We start from the raw sequence: 12,710 nt of genomic DNA on the forward strand, positions 1-12,710 counted from the left end.
AAAAATATATCAATACAGTCAGTCAGTTGGTCGCATACTTATTTTTCATGATTTCAGAGCTACGTATATTTATACATACATGTACTTTGGTACACAGATAACTCGGACCGGAATTTCAGATCAAAGTTTTTCCCCCCTCGTAATGTTTCTATCCGCAAAGTTTTTGACAAAACTTTTGTATACCTATGCGACGTTATAGATATATATATATATATATATATGTGTGTATGTATGTATGTATGTATGTGTACAGACTCGCGCTGTGGGAAAAACGCGGAGGGAAAAATTTTTCCGATTTTAACATCGACGAGGAAACTTTTTCACCGCTGGCAACTTCTCGTTAAAATCAAGTCTAAGAGAAACGTAGTCATATTGCTCTTTGGCAAGTTAAACTTCGTCCAGGGATGTTGTTTTGGGGATAGGTTCTCCGCCCCCCCCCCCCCCCCCCCTCCCCCCTTACCTTATATTATACTTCATTGCTTGTTTTCTCATCCCCTGGTGAACTGCACAGTCCAAGAATTACAGTCACGCTTAAGTTCCTCTTTTCCTATGTATAGTAATAATACGCATCACCTTACACTCGTGATAAAAGAATTTTAAAATCGTCCGACGAGATTCTTCGATTATTATGAACTCTATTCGGGGGAGAAAAAAAAAGTCACATTTTGCAGTGAATTTCATCGCGGGAACACAATATTTTGTTGCAAACATCAAAATTAATGAAATAATTGTTTTAAAATCGCGAAAAAATTCTATTGCATGAAGTTTACTTGTAAATACGAATTCGGAAATTTTATCTCGTCAATTTAAAGAAACAATATCTTTTTAATGATATTATCAAAGTATTGAACAGTTCAATAAATCTATTCGGTGGTTAAAGATCAGTCTTCGCGAAATGATGAGAGTTACCGATTGATTACCGCTATCAAATAATATGTTACATCGTAAATCTATTCCTATCTAGATCTAGATCTAGATCCGTATCGCATCAGAATCTACGGGATTGCGATGCCAAACCTTTTTTTGGACATTACAATATAAAATCGACTAGACTTTTTCGGTTTTGTGAAAACAGTGTTTGGTCGGATGTATATTAACCGTGAAACTTGATTTCCAGTACCAAATTTCAATCAGTACGAGCAAACTTCGTTCCAAGTGTCGATGCAAACTTTCAAAGAAGCTCTCTATAATTATCGTGGCATTTAAGTGGATAACGGCAGGAAAACTAATCAATTCCCCGCATGTCGCGCGGCTCTATTCAAAGTTCAGAAACTAGTCACCGCCGGTTGGCATGAGTTTCAACGTTATTATTATTCATTCAATCGGGGAATGACCGCGACGTATAGTTTTTACTTTTATACCTACTCGATACTCGCGGCCGACTCTTACTCCGAGTACCGCTGTCTGTGAATTTCGAAACAGAAACACAAGCTTTCCTTGTGTAAAGATTTCGATTACGGGACTGCATGACCAATGCTGTACAATCCTGAAAGAACATAATAAATCAACGGTAAAGACGTTGTCCTCGACTTCGGGGAGCGAGTGAAATTTGTAAACTAATTTGCTCGCAACAAGTTTTTGTTGAATGAATCCCAGTGTTTTGTGTAGCTGCGTTTAGTTCATATCGTGTACATTTAATGTCGTAAAAATGTGCAGCATGAATAGTGCATAAATAATGTATGCGATTTGGATTTCTTTGCTCTTATTAGCTGAAATATTTCGAAATAATTTCTTTCCTTCAACTCTTGCCAACGTCTTGAGGCTTCTATCACGTCGATCAATCATAAATTTTTCATCAAAATTTCAGTTATTATTTTTAACGAGAAGGAAAAAAAAAGGAGATATTCACATCTTATCCCATTTGGACGAGGTTAAACAATCGCTAATCTTACGCAAAGCAATAAAAATATAGGGTACTGGGATAAGAAGAAATAAAGATGCTTTTATTCCCGACTCAACCGGAACGATAAATTTTTTTTTCCCTGAAAACCGGGACGAGAACAGTTGGCATATTATTCCCTCTGAAGGCATTTGCGGGAAATATGAGGCCATATTTCCCTGTATAATCTTCGACTTAATTCCCTTGTTACATAATGTACAATTCCAGCACGAATTTACGCGGGTAAACAGGGTTCAATTATTTCCCCCGGATAATCGTTCGATCTCGATTGAATATCCGAAATTACATCCATCTCCGGATTGTAAATGTACCAGAGAGTCGATGAATGTACATCGTTCGTGTTCCGGGCCGATTTTGCGCAGCTCAGAAAGCGGAATGCCGCTCGTAATAACACAGCTTCGTAGTCTTTGGTGGAGGGGGTGGTTGAAGGTAGGGAAGAGACGGAGGGTGGAATCGCGCCGGGGAAAAACTTGGTTAAAACTTTTCTCCCCCAGCCGAGTGACGGGGCGGGTTGAATCGGGGGTGCGCGACGCGTCGCGTCGCGACGCTCTGCGCCCGCCGGGTAACTTTGAGAAGCGTCTCCGAGTCGCGCACGAGGTCGAGGAGGATGCCAAGCCAGTTCCCGCTCTGCGGCCGCGCCGGCTGGAGGTTTACGGACGTTAGAAACGCGGAAGAACCGCCGCAGTTGCGGGAGAGTTTTTCCTGAAACATAAGAACAGTAAATAAATTAACAGAAGAAGGAGCGCGAAATTTGTTTAGAAAGGAAAAGGGAAACGAAACAAAAATTTAAAAAAAAAAAAAAAAAAAAAAAAAGAAAAAAAATTTTAATAAAGAAACAAACACGCGGAAAGACGCTGGAAAAGTACAAGTGTGGGAAAAAGTTTTTTACCCTTAGTTCTTCGGCGAAAGCTCAGGTAAAGTGAAGTGTTCCGAGGAGAGGTTACGTGTTATATTAATTGAACTGCCTGCAAGCTCCTACTTCGCGAATCCCATCCGTCCATCCATCCATCGGCTATTGGCGAGGTGTTTTGGGTACGTTATAACTACGCGGCATTAAACAGTTCGCGCGCGCTAGCCGTGAGATATTGATTTCCTCTCTCACTCCCACGAGGGCTGCTCCTACGCGGAACTCGACGCCGGCAGAGAGTCGGAACTTGCGCGCAGGGCTTTCCTTTATGCTTTTATACGGCACGCGGCCCGCGCCGCGGAAAGCGAGCTTCCGAACCCTGCTGAAATATCGGGGGTGCATCCTCCAACCCCACGCGGTGATACGAGTCTATTCGGCCTACGGACACGTGGTGCTTCCCTAGCCACTCTTCATCCCCCACCGCCACTTTTCCCCTCACCCCTTGACCCTCTTCCGCCACCTTTCATCCGACTCGGCCACGTGGCCTCTCTGCACCAACCGTGCACCCTTCGATACTTGCTACAGCGAAGGACACCCTCGTGATTCACCCCTTTCTTCACGAATTTCATATCGACGAGCCGTACCGCGGGTTGAAAATTTTACCAACGGAATTTATTACAGAGGGTAGAAAGTTCGGCGCTGGAAAACGTTTTTGCTTCGCAAATGTTGTTTTATTTTATTTTATCATTTTTTTTTTTTTTTTTTTTTAATTTTTTCACACACTTTTCATCGTAGTTTGAAAGAAAACAAAAATCAATTACAGAGTGGATAACACGTGTATGGAATTCAAACTTGAATATTGGGTACGGTGTGAAAAATTTACGGTGTTAAAATCAACCCAAATGTGGAATAATTTAGATTGACGATATAAGTGGTATTGGATCGACATCAAATGGTGTTGGATTAACACAGCAATAATATTCTCTATAGAATTTGAAACCGCATTTTTTTATTTATTTTTTGTTGGACAGTGTACCGATTAAAATAGTTGAAAAAGACTTTCCGGTACAAAAAAAAAAATAATAATTTCGATTATAGATACGTCAGGTTTTTGACAGTAACCGTCTACGCTCACGTGCCAATTAGAAAAGATTTCGCATACGTGTACATAACACAAATAATAGACTATACAATTGAATCGCGGTAGAGGATATTCTCGTTAACCCTGGAAAAGTTTATTTCAACGAGGATCATTAAACAGTTTTTGGAAATCCTCAGGTGTTCCGGGAAAGTTGTCGGGGAGTCGCCATATTGGATCATGCGCTCGCACCCCGGGCGGCTGTCGCGGTCCACCGAGTGACTTGAAAGTTTGTTTTTTATTTAGAAAGTTGGGCACCCCCACCTCGCTTCGGCGAAATACCCGCCGGGGGTGGTGGACAGGCTGCCACCCCTTCGCTCCGAGTCCGCGCGAGCGCGTATCAACCCGCCTTTCGAATAAACTTTCGCCAAGTTGCGAAAGCGACGGACGTGCCGCAGCTCGCGGGAGTTGTTGTTGCGTACTTGTTTTCCTTCACCCTCACCCCCCCCCCCCCCCCCCCCCCCCCTCCCACTTCCGCCCCCGGGCTTAACGTCAACGTTACCACAGCGCATGCAGCCTCCGATTTCGCGATGCAGGATTGATTCGCGCGGTATTACACCCTAGTGCGGTAATGTCGTTATTGTAAGTGCGACCGCTAACGATTTCACAAATTATCGCAACGAACGCGAGAGTGGTATTATAAGTTTTGTTTCATTCAAGTGCGACTGATCTCTTTGATCGTGCATTTTTAAGTACTCGGTGACTCGTCAAAGCGATGTCCGTTACACGTGTGACACACACAAACGTGAAGTCAGCAATTGCAACCTGCGGCTGAATTCACGCGCTTTTTTGCAAGTCGATCGTGACGATTCCGATATTCGATACGCGTCAGGATCGTTACAAGGACTGACATGATGTTTCACCCGCTGCATGATTGCTGGATATCATCGAATCGGATTACCTGCCATACTTATCTCGAATTATAGAGAGAAAGAGAGAGAGAGAGAGAGAGAGAGAGAGAGAGAGAGAGAGAGAGAGAGAGAGATCTGCACAGGAGTTTAGGATTTTTTGTAAATACATCAGCTCCGATAAGTACATACCTGTCAAACTTTATATCAACTCGACGGTGTTGACGGTGATGAGCTTTCGTAATTAGTCCTCCAGGATATTACGGAGGCGGGTCAGAGAAGTTGAGCGACGACAATAGAAGTTGGAAGAAATGAGAAATGTTTCCTTTATTCTGAGAACGGGACGCGAATTCGATACTCGGTAAAACGATCCATTTTATTTATGTTTATTTATTTTATTTTTTTTTTTTTTTTATTTTCCATCAGATCGTTCACGTAAATAAATCGCAGCACGCGATGATTGATTAGTTTAGAACGTGTGTCGCATGATTTAATTTCCAAAATTCTTGACCTCGGAGAATCGAATAAAAAAAAAAAAAAAAAAAATTCAAGATCACGAGGAGAAAAATAATAAAACTTTGTATTGTAATTAAACTTATAAGTAAGCGACTATCGCAACGTACAGACGGCGTGTTTCCACGGACCATTGTTCATTACGCCACCTTGTCTCGGAGCGAAGTTTTCCTCGAGTTTTGACTCCGGGGAATATAACCGGGTTAACATCAGTGCTGTCCCGACGTTAACTTCTGCCAAGAACACCCGAAACTCTCGTCACGACGGACTCGCGAATTAACATCGAAGCGCGGCTTTCGACTCGGGTCGGAGAAAAAAAAAAGCTCGAGGAGGACGCGTTCCGAGCACGGTGATGGAGAAAAAGAGATAAGAAAATCGCACGATCGAGTTCGAAAGCTCGCGCGAATGCGCCGACGAGTTTCGAACGAAAGCTCGGCTATCTAATTAGCGGGCTTATTTCTGGCAACTGGCACACATCCCCGTTGTCTGGTGCATTGTGTTTTTGAATATATTGCCGAGTGCTTTCGGAGGCTGCGAAGCGTGCGGCTTTCGGATCTCTGTGTGTAACCTGTCTATGTTATATAATAAGCGCAGGACGCAGGCGCGGTGGAAAAAGTTACTCCCTAATTGCAAGGTGGGAGGGTGTCGGTGTTGGTGGTGGATTCCCGTCCGTCCGTTCCATATTTCTCCTCTCTCGGCTGGCTTTTCATCAAACGCTTGTCCTTTTGCACTTTTTACGACCCCGAGCAGGTGCGGAGCACACACTGCATATCCACGTGTCGCGTCTGTCTGCTGCTTACTACACACGTACACACAAGTCAAGCCGCGCAGCCTCTGTGTAATACATATATTATATTCAAAGTACCCGCACGTACAGCCAATCGAAATTAATATTAATGGGCCAAGTTTTAATGGCTTTTTTACTCCGGCCAGCTTATCTTGCAAATACTTTGAAATTCATGATTTATATATTGAGACGATATATTTTACCATGTGTACCCAAGTTTATCGTATTAAGAAGGACGGTATTCGTGTGAATAAACTTCGAGTTTATATACATATGTATGGGTGTAAATGCAGGGTTTATTTTCATTAGTCTACGGATTGGTTTTTGCTTGTTTCTTTTTTTTTTTTAATGCTACGCTTTGACGAAATTCTGTGAAACAAAAATCGATACTTTTTATCAATTTTGTTACGAGGTATCGTCGTGCGATTATTGTAATTTGACGTATTATTTTATCCGTAAGCTACGAAGAACTTTGTAAACATAGGAAGATGGAAAATATTCGAATATTATATACGAAAGCTCAGATATACGCGCTTCATTTTAAATCACTGAAAAATGTTTGATAATCTGCAAATAGATTTGTACGATTTTACACCAATTAGATTGCGGATTTTAATCAGATTTTATTTTCTACAAATTCATGCATTTATTGTGTTTTTATCGCGTTGGTATCGTTAAATATTTAATTTATTGTATTGATTACAATCAACAAAAAAATAAAGAAAAAAACCTGTTTTATTGGCCAGTGACTTTTTATAAAATAATTTTCCAAATAAAATCCTAGAATTTTTCAACTTTATTGAAGTGATTTGAAATTAATTAGCTTTTTTTCACAATTCTAGTCCCTTGGTGTTTCCGTATTTTCAAACATGACTTACTTGTTTTAATTGCGTGCTCAATAACGTATGATGTTTATAAACTCGTAATTCTACAAAATCGCAATAGCAATTTCCACTCCTTTATTTCTGCGTTAAATAAAAATGTATCGGAGCGTTTTTGTTGAGGATTATGTACAGAATGGGGCTGTTAAATCCTTTTCCACTTTTGACGTACGTGGACTTTCTTTCGGCATTCTGAAATCGATACCGACCGAATCCTTGATGTCAAAACCAGTGAGCCAAAAAATGCGCGGTAATAAATTTTCATAGAAATTGTTTGAAATTACTATTTCGATCATGAATTCCAGAAGAACTTGAATTTCCCAAAGTCGAACTGAATTGTTATTACACACGATGCACAAAAAAAAAAGCTCCAAGACCTTCCTTCGCAATTTTCCAACTGAAATTTGGCAGATGTAAAAACAGACGCATCGAATATTTTCAGCTAAATCCTTCGTGAACTCTGCTTGTAATCATTTGTAGATTGTATACAACAACGTCGAAATCAACCCCTCAACGAGTGTTAACGAGAGCAGCATTCCGAACGTGAAAGCTGGCTGCCTGTAGGTATAATAATGCTCATCATCCATCGGCGGCAGGAAGCATTTCAAACCAATTTCAATATAGTCAATGAAAGCGATAATATCTGCCCGACTCCCGGCATCCGTATCAATATGCCGAACTGATTGTGAGATAGTTGTTAGTCGGTTGGTCGATCGCCGGCTTTCCGTTGACGACGAAACGAAACCACGAGATTTAAGTTAAAAAAAAAAAAAAAAAAACAAACAAAAACGTCGGGAAAAACGTCGTTATTTTCTTACTTTTACAATTACTTTTGTACGAACAAAGCTTTCAAAAATACGACCGATACGTTTTGTTTCGATCATCGCGGCTCACCGAGTTTCGAATAACTCGAAAATCGCGAAGCAACGGTTTTCCCTAGGCACGAATCGTTGCGACAACGTTACTACAACCTCGCCGTGTTTATCCGTCAGCTTGTAATCGTTCCAGCCTTGTTTTTATTTCGCGTCCCGGCTGATCAACTTTCAGTCGCCATTTTCGACTCGGCGAGTTCGTGCGTGTTCGAAATCGCTGCTGCGTCTTTCTTCGTCGGTGATAAAATCCGTGATTGATTCGCTGCTGAATCGGTTCAGCGCAGTGTCGTCGTTCTAATTACACCGCGATGCTTAATCAGTGCTCTGAACTAATCAAACCGGGTTTCTACCTGTAACACAGCTGTCGTTCTTTTTGTTGATCTTTTTTTTTTCCGTGAAGTTTGGTGTCCGAGAACGTAGAATTCACGAATAAAATCATGATTATATCAGATTACTTCGAGTTTTTATATTATTTTATTATTGCAAGGATCGTAATTTTTTTTTTTTTCTCTTGCTAAACTGTGTAGTTATTTTCTTTTTTTTGATAAACTTCAAACCGTGTTTCCTCAAGTGTTTTGTGCTAAATTGTAAATTCTTAAACTGTATCGATTAACAATTTTGACTTGTATTCGCGGATTATCACGTTTTTGCGAGTGCCTGGGTGGATTAGCCGCTTGTTTTTTTTTCATCAGTGAAACTGTGCGTGGTGTTAATTTGAGAGTGAAACTGACGATGTTGGCTCCTTGTGTGAATCGTGCAGCACTGCGAAATTGTACAGGTAAATTATATCGTAAGTCGAGCTTTTTTTTTTTTTTTAGGATCGCTTCGTGGATTGTATTCTCTAAATTGCGTCGTATCGTATGTCAGGGAGAGCTTTCTTTTGGGAAAGAGATTCGAACAATTACTCGAGAAGTTCGGACGGCTCAAGAGCATAATATTGCATAAGGTGAAGACTCGAAGATTAGGGTGGGAGGGTTGGAAACAATATTCTTATTCGACCCTCCACTTCTTGTTTCCTAAGTTTTCTCTCGTTTTCCTTCTCTTCCTGCCGCTTTCTTTCGCCCGAATTTTTTAATTCTCTTTCTCCTCGCTCTTCCTATCCGTGATTCCGTGCACGGGAAAAGGACGCGATCGTCAAAAAACAAACTTCGGTAACTTTTGTCACCTTCGGCGAGCGCCGAAACTCGTTTCACCCTGGTAATAAAATTCTTCTTCTTTCTACTTTGTTTTTACCAACGGACCAAGCGTAAATCGCATGAAACTTCATTTAATTGTTGAAGTAAAAAGATTTGAGAATTACGAAAATGCGTGATTTCCGAAAATGGTTGAAAGTTTTTTTTTTTTTTTTTTTGTTTTACAACATTATAAATTTCGTATTTTGGTTTGGTAAAACCTGGTAAAAGAGTCGTACAATTTTACGATCCGAAATTATTGGCAACGTTCAATCGAGTAAAAAATTTACCTCGTAATTTAATATAAAATGATAGCGCGTCGTAATATCCGCGAGGGATAAAATAATAAATTCCTCACAATTTCGGGGGTAGAAAATGACCCGACAGACGTATCTGTACGTATATGTATGTACAGAGAATAAGTACGATCAGGGAATTACCCGAGGTTACCAAGGAATATAGACAAAGAATAAACTATATAGGAACTTTTATGAGAGCTTGAGGAGCAGAAAATAAGGGTCGGAGTTGCGCGGCGAGCGGGACCGAAAGTTAAAATCACATCATTTTATTTAGTTACTTTATGAGTTCGCCTCGGCACCCGCGCCCCGAGTTTCACTAACTCCCGGCCAAAGTTTTACCCGAAGTTTTTCCTCCCGTCCCGAGCGACGACCGGGGTGAGAGAATCCGGGGAGAATGCGCTTCCCGAGAACAACGGAAACAGCCGAAGTACTTCGGCCGGATGCCGGGATTCGTCGATCCTCCCTCCTCCTCCCATCTTCACCCTCATCTCTCTCCTCCCCCGCCCCTCAATCTACCCCGCATTCAATTAATTGCCCCGCGTGTCAGATTATTCGCATAACTGCAATTAACCCACCGGATAAACCCTTTTGCATTTATTCCAACCGAAGGTGATCATTTTTCGAAAAATTTTCTTTTTTCGACAAATCGCGATATCTTGAATACGTATTTCATTAATTCCTTCACTTTTTTTTTTACACTTTGACGAATTGGAACGTTTCTAGCAAAATTGAAACATTAACGGAGGACTGTTGGAATGGAATTGAAATTATCGATTCTCATTCGTTGATATTTAGTTTTCTGCGATTTATTTACTTCTGTATATAACTTGCAGCGTATGATTTTTACTCGCTTTTAAACTTACACATTGATTTTCTGTGATTTCCAAGTGTTCGGATCGATTTTCAACGATTCACGAATTGCACAGGATCACACGGAAACCGTTATACATCAATGACAATTATTTATAAAACGATGGCAAGGCGTTGGAAATTGTTGAAAATCACTCACGGTGGCCTGGAAATCAACAATCAACAATTTATTGCAAGGATTTTTGTGATTTTCTATTGCATCAATTATTTGTATGTAGATTGATTCCTTTGATTCTAAAGAATGTAAAACGTTTCAGTCGCTCGACTTCCTTTTATTTACAAATCGATTTCCAGCTGTTAAATTTATCAATTACTCGATTCCGAATGATCCCTGGTATTAAAGTACTCGAAACGTCGTATTTTCGTCCCATAATCGCGTCATTTGTCATCTTTCCGCCGACATCTAGAATATGTTGAAAAATTAATTCTGTTCTAATTAAATCTACATTGACTTGCTGCTGAATATTATACTTTTTGCGACGGATCATCTTTGAATATGGAACGGAAATTTCACGCGAAAGACTTCTCACGGAATGTGAAAGAATCCGGTGATAATATGCGCATAATCGTCGGAATATAATTGTTGAATTATACACCGGTAAAAGCTGGGACGACGTTGCTTCTGACGTGATATCGTAAGAAAGTTCGCTCGAGCATATTGACAAATGGATTCTCCGCTCGCGCGGGGTAAAAATGACTGTCGAGTAGACGTCGGATTTTCATCCCTTCTCTCCGAGGTCTCTTATATTTTATCAACTCCCCGATTACCGCACGAAACAAACCTTAATTGTCGTAAAAAATTCCATCAAGTTACACCGGTCCTTAAATATTGGCGTACAAAAATTTTCCAACGTTTGATTTCAATTTTTAACATTTAAACTTGGTCACTGGTAATCAATATCGGTAATTGCCGAAATTGTTTCGAAAAAATTCTTTCCGATTGTCCACGATGCAAGTAGAATATAATATCAAACCGATAAACGCAAAAAGAAACAGGTCCGTATAATTGCGATTCGAAAGCATCCGAGTGCATACGCGTGTAGGTATAATTTTGTGCGGATAGAAAAGTAAGAGAAGAAAGTTTTATCTCGAGATAAAAGACTGTCCGAGGTATCTCGGGGAACTTTTCTAATTTTCCCGAATATAAAACACACTGCAGTGACACGCGACGGGGCGAGGGTGAATTCGGAGTTAAAGTTTCGTTCTGAAATTAGTTCGTTCCAGTGTCTCTTCGGTTCGAGGTCGCGTTTATACTTTATCGTCGTAGGTACGTATACCTTTCTATCTACGGTTAGCCGCAAAACTCTTCGGGCACTCGAGCCACTTTGGCCCTAATCGTCCAAGTTTCCGCCGCCCGGTTGCTTAAGCCGCAAATTTTACCGGGTGATCCCGTCGTTGCGGAGGCTGCACATTGAGGAGAATATCGAGCGTCGAACGCGCGGTGATGTAAATACGACGAAGACGGAATCGCGGCAGCGGGTCGAAATGCCTGAAACATAACGCAACGTCGCCTCGTCGAGAGCTTTCGTCGCGGTGATCAGGGGATAATCGATGAGCTTTTCTCAAGTTCGACTTCTCGATATTGGCGCATGTATTGCGGGGAGAGAGAGAGAGAGAGAGAGAGAGAGAGAGAGAGAGAGAGAGAGAGAGACGCGTGTGAGGCGAAGAGGCAATCCGGGGAGCACAATGGTCGGTGGATATTGGCAAAGCTCCACGGGTAACAAAAGCTCGATCGACCAGAGCGCAGACTCGCTGATACGACGCCGGCTCGCGACGAGAGAAACGGCGATGCTTCCGAAGCTGCTCCTCGACGACGACGACGACGACGGTCTGAATCAAGGCTCGAGCCGGAATTCATTCAGGAAGCATTTATCTCACCCCGCGATCACCGATCGACCCGTTAAACGAAATTACCACCGATCACCGAAAGCTCGGATCTCGATAAATAGTCGACTGACTTCGTTATGGCGATTATTTCGCCGTGACAAACTTTTTCCCTTTTATTCTACAACTTATTTCTTTCACAATCATCGATTATTGTTATAACCCTGAGAAAACCGTACCGTGTTCCAAATTGCATATCACTGCAGATTGTGACAAAAGAAATTCGATGAATCGACTAAATTTGTAATGAAATGAATACTTATACGCCAAATTGGGCCAAAGGAATGTTTACTGGATTTAAAAAAAAATTCAACCAAACATTTTCTTAGATCTACAGATATTGATTCAACGACTTTCTTCTATCAGTCATACCAAAGACGCAACTCGGCCCGGGTGATAATAACACCGTGTTCGTCATCCGAACAACTTTTCGAAGCTTAATGCTTCGCCGCTCTTGTAATTTAACGCGGCCAAATTAACTTTTCAGTTTCTCCGCCAAGTTTTCGCTCTTATACATACCTGTAATGTACATATACATATATATACATATATATATATATATACATATGTGTGTGTATTTGTGTGTGTATGTGTCTATGTATGTATGTATAGTCGAACAACTCGATTGTTCCGCGCCTCAGCTTTCCACCTTGTACATATATACGCCCAAACACGTTGTATGTATATGTATACGCACAT

General features: G+C 41.1%; 1 protein-coding gene and 1 long non-coding RNA gene across 2 annotated transcripts in view; one reads left to right on the forward strand and one right to left on the reverse strand.

Annotated features, from left to right (window-relative positions):
- Nucleotides 1-484: 484 nt before the first annotated feature.
- Nucleotides 485-2,925, reverse strand: LOC124219902 (uncharacterized). The gene is made up of 3 exons (XR_011177264.1): nucleotides 2,790-2,925; nucleotides 1,773-2,602; nucleotides 485-1,742 (listed from the first exon to the last, which is right to left on the reverse strand). It is a non-coding gene; the product is annotated as an uncharacterized lncRNA (long non-coding RNA).
- LOC124219881 (mucin-19) overlaps nucleotides 2,801-12,710 on the forward strand; it is a 267,722-nt gene continuing 257,812 nt past the window's right edge. The window contains exon 1 of the mRNA XM_069136456.1: nucleotides 2,801-2,932. The gene's annotated coding sequence lies outside the window, so the exon portion shown is untranslated. The remainder of the gene's footprint in view (nucleotides 2,933-12,710) is intronic.

Source organism: Neodiprion pinetum, chromosome 5 (assembly GCF_021155775.2).
Source record: "Neodiprion pinetum isolate iyNeoPine1 chromosome 5, iyNeoPine1.2, whole genome shotgun sequence".
NCBI lineage: Eukaryota > Metazoa > Arthropoda > Insecta > Hymenoptera > Diprionidae > Neodiprion > Neodiprion pinetum.